Source organism: Lolium rigidum, chromosome 5 (assembly GCF_022539505.1).
Source record: "Lolium rigidum isolate FL_2022 chromosome 5, APGP_CSIRO_Lrig_0.1, whole genome shotgun sequence".
In the NCBI taxonomy this organism is placed as follows: Eukaryota; Viridiplantae; Streptophyta; class Magnoliopsida; order Poales; family Poaceae; genus Lolium; species Lolium rigidum.
In genome coordinates, this window is record NC_061512.1 from 247,385,479 (window position 1) to 247,393,697 (window position 8,219).

The window sequence follows — 8,219 nt, forward strand, 5'->3', positions numbered from 1 at the left end:
GGGGCAAGTGGATCATTCAAATCAAAGCAATTGCAATAGCTGTGTATGACACAAACCAATGCAGCCCTAATCGGAATCGGTTTGGCTCCCATGTGGTCGAGCACAAATTCATGGAAAGCCAAAGATTATGTTCATCTCCGCAAGATATGAAGATGGGCGGTTAATAGTACCGTCTTGAACTCAACCATATGTGGTGGACATGTACTAACTGATACGTCCAATTTGCATCACTATTTTATATCATAATTTGCTGTTATTCATTGATATATTTCATATTTGGAGATGATACTTATGTTATTTCATCTATTTTGCATGTTTCATGATTATTGGAGGATCGCGCACCGGAGCCGGGATTACTGCTGGAAAAAGCACCGTCAGAATGCAATATTTCGGAAGATCAACAGTTGACGGAAATTATATGAAAAATCCTATTTCTCCAGATGACGAAGGGAGCCAGAAGGGGGAGCCGAGGAGGTCCGCCATGGCCCCCCTCATAGGCCGGCGCGGGCCCTGCCCTGGCCGCGCCGCCCTGTGAGGAGGGGGCCCACAGCCCCCTCTCGCCTCCTTTTCTTCGCGTACGCCTTCGTCCCAAAAACCTAAACTCCAGGGGTACGTCGCAAAGAGCCACAGCCGCCTCTGCGGGGCGGAGAACACCAGAGAGAAATGAGCTCTCCGGCAGGCTGAGATCCGCCGGGGAAATTCCCTCCCGGAGGGGGAAATCGACGCCATCGTCACCGTCATCGAGCTGGACATCATCTCCATCACCATCATCATCACCTTCATCATCATCACCGCCGTCTCCACCGCTGCACGTCGTCACCGCTGTAACAATTTGGGTTTGATCTTGATTGTTTGATAGGGGAAACTCTCCCGGTGTTGATTTCTACTTGTTATTGATGCTATTAAGTGGAACCGTTGAACCAAGGTTTATGTTCAGATTGTTATTCATTATCATATCACCTCTGATCATGTTCCATATGATGTCTCGTGAGTAGTTCGTTTAGTTCTTGAGGACATGGGTGAAGTCTAAATGTTAGTAGTGAAGTATGGTTGAGTAATATTCAATGTTATGATATTTAAGTTGTGGTGTTATTCTTCTAGTGGTGTCGTGTGAACGTCGACTACACGACACTTCACCTTTATGGGCCTAGGGGAATGCATCTTGTACTCGTTTGCCAATTGCGGGGTTGCCGGAGTGACGAAACCTGAGCCCCGTTGGTATATCGATGCGGGAGGGATAGCGAGGATCTCGAGTTTAAGGTCTGTGGTTAGATTTATCTTAATTACTTTGTTGTAGTTGCGGATGCTTGCAAGGGGTATAATCACAAGTATGTATTAGTCCTAGGAAGGGCGGTACATTAGCATAGGTTCACCCACACAACACTTATCAAAACAATGAAGATTAATTAAGCGTATGTAGCGAAAGCACTAGACTAAAATCCCGTGTGTCCTCGAGAACGTTTGGTCATTATAAGTAAACAAACCGTCTTGTCCTTTGTGCTAAAAAGGATTGGGCCACTCGCTGCAATTATTACTCTCGCACTTTACTTACTCGTACTTTATTCATCTGTTACATCAAAAACCCTTGAATACTTGTCTGTGAGTATTTACATTGAATCCTTCATCGAAACTGCTTGTCAACACCTTCTGCTCCTCGTTGGGATCGACATTCTTACTTATCAAAGATACTACGATACACCCCCTATACTTGTGGGTCATCAAGACTATTTTCAGGCGCCGTTGCCGGGAGTGAAGCGCTATTGGTAAGTGGAATTGGTAAGGGAAATTTCTACTTGTTTGTGCTGATTTTATTTACTGTCTGCTGCTATAATTCATTATGGAGAGATCTTCTCTTGAGTGTTTATTTGGGAAATCTACTACTACTGCAAAGGTAGTAGATGAGGCGCCAGGTAAGAAAGAAATACCATACAAAATACCTATGAAGATTATTGAACGTGTAGTGGATAATCGTTATATAGGGGATGGAACTGTCCACCCTGGAGATCATTTACTGTTCTTACATGAATTATGCGGTTTATTCAAGTGTGCAGGTATTGCTATGGATGAAGTGAGGAAGAAACTATTCTCTGTATTGCTGTACGGTAAGCGGCGCATTGGTATAAATTCTTGGATAATGGGGATTCTCTTGAATGGAATGATATTGTGCCCCGGTTTTATTCTAAGTTCTATCCTCCAAGTGAGATTCACAAAGATCGGAATCGCATATATAATTTTTGGCATCATGAAGGAGAAAGTATTGCCCAAGCATGGGGGAGATTGAAGTCTTTAATGCTCAAATGCCCCATTCATGAGCTTCCTGGTAATATTATTATTGATAATTTCTATGCAAGACTTTCTTTTCAAGACAAGACCTTGCTGGATACTTCTTGTTCTGGATCATTTACACGCAACAAGGAAGAGTTTAAAAGGGACCTTCTTAATCGGATCCAAGAAAATAATGAAGGATGGGAGAACGACAAGGATAGAGAATCAGGTATAAATTATGATTATAAATGCATTGAAGCTTTTATGGATACTGATAAATTTCGTAATATGAGTGCTACTTATGATCTTGATTCTCAAGTTGCTGCAAATCTTTAGAAAGCTTTTGCTTCTCATTATGAATTGCCTAAGAAGAACTTTGATAAGTATCATGAACCGTATAAAGATAAAATTGATTCATCTATAAATAAATGTGTTGTAGTTGAAACTGTTGATCATGTTATTCCTGAAGCTTATATTGAAAAAACTCCTTTCCCCTGCTAAAATGAAGGAGTACTCTGTTATAAATAGTGCGGTTCATAAAAGTGAAAAGAAACCTATAGAACCTGAAGAACAAATAAAACTTGAACCTGCTTTGTTGCAATTGTTAAAGATCTTGTGACTTGAAAATGTAGAAGATGGTCATATTATTTTCTGTGAAGATGCCTCTAATATTGTTTCGCATCCTAATAAGTCTAGGAAAGCTAGTGTTCCTATGCTATCTGTTAGAATTGGTGATCATTGTTATTATGGTTTATGTGATATTGATGCAAGTATTAGTGCTATTCCTTATGAGCTTTACACGGAGATCATGCATGAAATTGGTTCTTGTGAACTTGAAGATATTGATGTGGTTATTCGGCTGGCTAATAGAGAAACTATCTCACCTATTGGTATTATTCGAGATGTGGAAGTTCCATGTGGTAAGATTAAATATCCTGCTGACTTTTTGGTACTTGGTTCTGCTGCTAGTAAATATTGTCCTATCATTTTTGGTAGACCTTTTCTAAATACTTGTGGAGCTATTATAGATTGCAAGAAAGAGAAAATTTTGACTAAATTTGCTTGGTGAATCCTATGAGTTTAACTTCTCTAAATTTACCAAAACTCCTTATAAAAGTGATTCGCCTAATAGTGATTTTAAAGTTGAACAGTGTGCATCTATTGCTCTTGCTCCTAGTAATCCTTTGCAGCAACATTTGGAGAACAGTGAGAGTGAAGTTTTTAGGGAAGAAAGAGATGAGCTTGATGAAATTTTCCTTCGTCAACCTATTCTTAAGCATGATTTACCGAGTGGAAGATTTGGGTACAACACCACCACCAAAGGAAGATCCTGTCTTTGATTTAAAACCATTGCACGATAATCTTAAATATGCTCATATTGATGATAAGAAAATATATCCTGTTATTATTAGTTCTAAGCTTTCGAGTTTGAAGAAGAAAGGTTATTGGAAATGCTTGAAGAAACACCGAGGTGCTATTGGCTATACTCTTGATGACTTGAAGGGGATTTCTCCCTCTATTTGCCAACACGCCATTAATATGGAAGACGATGCGAAGCCTGTTGTTGAACCTCAGCGTCGTCTAATTCCTAAGATGAAGGATGTGGTAAGAAATGAGGTATTAAGACTCCTTGAAGCTGGTATTATATATCCTATTGTTGATAGTAGATGGGTTAGTCCTGTTCATTGTGTTCCTAAGAAAGGAGGAATGACTGTTGTGCCTAATGATAATGATGAGCTCATACCTCAAAGAGTAGTTGTAGGGTATAGAATGTGCATTGATTATCGAAAAGTTAATAAGGTTACTAAGAAAGATCATTACCCTTTGCCTTTTATTGATCAAATGTTAGAAAGGTTATCTAAAAATACTCATTTTTGCTTTCTTGATGGTTATTACGGGTTTTCACAAATTGCTGTTAAAACTAAATATCAAGAGAAAACCACTTTCACTTGTCCCTATGGAACTTATGCTTATAGACGTATGCCTTTTGGTTTATGTAATGCTCCTGCTACTTTTCAAAGATGCATGTCTGCTATTTTTCATGGCTTTTGTGAGAGTATTGTAGAGGTATTTGATACGTCTCCGACGTATCGATAATTTCTTATGTTCCATGCCACATTATTGATGATATCTACATGTTTTATGCATACTTTATGTCATATTTATGCATTTTCCGGCACTAACCTATTAACGAGATGCCGAAGAGCCAGTTGTTGTTTTCTGCTGTTTTTGGTTTCAGAAATCCTAGAAAAGAAAATATTCTCGGAATTGGACGAAATCAACCCCCAGGGTCCTATTTTTGCACGAAGCTTCCAGAAGACCGAGGGATAGACGAAGTGGGGCCACGAGGCGCCACCACAACAGGGCGGCGCGGCCTGGGCCTTGGCCGCGCGGCCCTGGCGTGTGGGGCCCTCGTGTGGCCCCTGACCTGCCCTTCCGCCTACTTAAAGCCTCCGTCGCGAAACCCCCAGTACCGAGAGCCACGATACGGAAAACCTTACTGAGACGCCGCCGCCGCCAATCCCATCTCGGGGGATTCAGGAAATCGCCTCCGGCACCCTGCCGGAGAGGAGAATCATCTCCCGGAGGACTCTTCACCGCCATGGTCGCCTCCGGAGTGATGAGTGAGTAGTTCACCCCTGGACTATGGGTCCATAGCAGTAGCTAGATGGTCGTCTTCTCCTTATGTGCTTCATTGTCGGATCTTGTGAGCTGCCTAACATGATCAAGATCATCTATCCGTAATGCTATATGTTGTGTTTGTCGGGATCCGATGGATAGAGAATACTATGTTATGTTGATTATCAATCTATTACCTATGTGTTGTTTATGATCTTGCATGCTCTCCGTTATTAGTAGAGGCTCGGCCAAGTTTTTACTCTTAACTCCAAGAGGGAGTATTTATGCTCGATAGTGGGTTCATGCCTCCATTAAATGCGGGACGAGTGACGAAAGTTCTAAGGTTGTGGATGTGCTGTTGCCACTAGGGATAAAACATTGATGCTATGTCCGAGGATGTAGTTATTGATTACATTACGCACCATAGTTAATGCAATTGTACTGTTGTTTGCAACTTAATACTTGGAAGGGGTTCGGATGATAACCTGAAGGTGGACTTTTTAGGCATAGATGCATGCTTGGATAGCGGTCTATGTACTTTGTCGTAATGCCCAATTAAATCTCACAATACTTATCATATCATGTATGTGCATTGTCATGCTCTCTCTATTTGTCAATTGCCCGACTGTAATTTGTTCACCCAACATGCTATTTATCTTATGGGAGAGACACCTCTAGTGAACTGTGGACCCCGGTCCATTCTTTTACATTGAATACAATCTACTTGCAATACTTGTTCTACTGTTTTACGCAAACAATCATCATCCACACTATACATCTAATCCTTTGTTACAGCAAGCCGGTGAGATTGACAACCTCACTGTTTCGTTGGGGCAAAGTACTTTGGTTGTGTTGTGCAGGTTCCACATTGGCGCCGGAATCTCTGGTGTTGCGCCGCACTATATCCCGCCGCCATCAACCTTCGACGTGCTTCTTGGCTCCTACTGGTTCGATAAACCTTGGTTTCTTACTGAGGGAAACTTGCCGCTGTACGCATCACACCTTCCTCTTGGGGTTCCCAACGGACGCGTGCTGTACGCGTATCAAGCTCTTTTTCTGGCGCCGTTACCGGGGAGATCAAGACACGGCTGCAGGGGAGTCTCCACAATCCAATCTCTTTACTTTGTTTTGTCTTGCTTTATTTTATTTACTACTTTGTTTGCTGCATTATATCAAAACACAAAAAAAATTAGTTGCTAGCTTTACTTTATTTACTGTTTTGCACTCTATATTAAAAACACAAAAAAAAATTAGTTACTTGCATTTTACTTTTGTTACCATGTCTAGTTCTGCACCTGTTACTTCTTCACCTGAGGAATTAGTCTTCACTTTTAAACAAGGGGATGAGGAGAGTTTTAAAGATGCTTGGTCCAGAATTTTTACTTCTTATCGTAAAGCTGAACCTCAAATGACTCTAAGTTTGCTCCTTAGTAATTTTTATTTTGGTCTTATGATTCGCTATAGATATGCCTTGGATGCTGTAGTGGGATGAGATTTCCTTCATTGCAATGGGGATCAAGCTTTTAATGCCATAAAGAAGTTGGTTGCATCACATGATTCAGCTAATAACTTTGATTCAGCCCTTATTAGCATTTACAATAGATTAAACACTCTTGAGACAAGTGCATCTCGCTTGAATGAAAATTATAGATATGTCCGTAACCGTCTTGATCAAGTTTTAGTAAACTCTGAACCTTCATTATGGGATCCTACTATTAAAATTGTTATCGATGACCAAACTCTTCATGCCAATTGTGATATTATGTCTGAATTTTGCCTAATGCCTAAGAGTATTCATGAATCTTTGAAACTTTGGGGATTTGTTGAAGGGGAGAAGGAATAACCCTTATTGATAACTCTGTTATAATTCCTAAAGGAATAGCTGCGGGTGTGCATACAACCGTTCTTGGAAGAACAATATCTATTGATTATCTTGTTATTGAATGTGCGGGAACAGGACAAATCACACTCGGAAGATCCCTGCTTGAAACTATTGGGAGCAGTCATAGACATGGGAGAAGGCACCCTAAAATTCACCTCTACACCCGGGGGTAGACATATATTCCCTAAGTCAAAGAGTAAGAAAAAGAACAAGAAAGGTAAGGGTAAAGCCCAAGGTAATGTCGATGCATCATCTCTCGATAATACTTGATACACACTTTCTGCGCCTAGCTGAAAGGCGTTAAAGAAAAGCGCTTATGGGAGACAACCCATGTTTTTACTACATTACTTTTATTTTATATTTGAGTCTTGGAAGTTGTTTACTACTGTAGAAACCTCTCCTTATCTTAGTTTTGTGCATTGTTGTGCCAAGTAAAGTCTTTGATAGTAAGATTCATACTAGATTTGGATTACTGCGCAGAAACAGATTTCTTTGCTGTCACGAATTTCGACCTGCCTCTCTGTAGCTAGCTCAGAAAAATATGCCAATTTACGTGCGTGATCCCCAGATATGTACGCAACTTTCATTAAATTTGGGCATTTTCATTTGAGCAAGTCTGGTGCCTCAATAAAATCCATCTTTACGGACTGTTCTGTTTTGACAGATTCTGCCTTTTATTTCGCATTGCCTCTTTTGCTATGATGGATGAATTTCTTTGTTCCATTAATGTCCAGTAGCCTTGTGCAATGTCCATAAGTGTTAAGAATGATTATGTCACATCTGAACATGTGAATTTTTATTATGCACTAACCCTCTAATGAGTTGTTTCGAGTTTGGTGTGGAGGAAGTTTTCAAGGATCAAGAGAGGAGGATGATACAATATGATCAAGGAGAGTGAAAGCTCTAAGCTTGGGGATGCCCCGGTGGTTCACCCCTGCATATTCTAAGAAGACTCAAGCGTCTAAGCTTGGGGATGCCCAAGGCATCCCCTTCTTCATCGACAACATTATCGGAGTTCCTCCTCTGAAACTATATTTTTATTCCATCACATTTTATGTGCTTTGCTTGGAGCGTCGGTTTGTTTTTGTTTTTTGTTTTGTTTGAATAAAATGGATCCTAGCATTCATTGTGTGGGAGAGAGACACGCTCCGCTGTTGCATATGGACAAATATGTCCTTAGGCTTTACTCATAGTACTCATGGCGAAGGTTGAATCTTCTTCGTTAAATTGTTATATGGTTGGAATCGGGAAATGCTACATGTAGTAATTCTAAAATGTCTTGAATAATTTGATACTTGGCAATTGTTGTGCTCATGTTTAAGCTCTTGCATCATATACTTTGCACCTATTAATGAAGAAACACCTAGAGCTTGCTAAAATTTGGTTTGCATATTTGGTCTCTCTAAAGTCTAGATAATTTCTAGTATTGAGTTTGAACAACAAGGAAGACGGT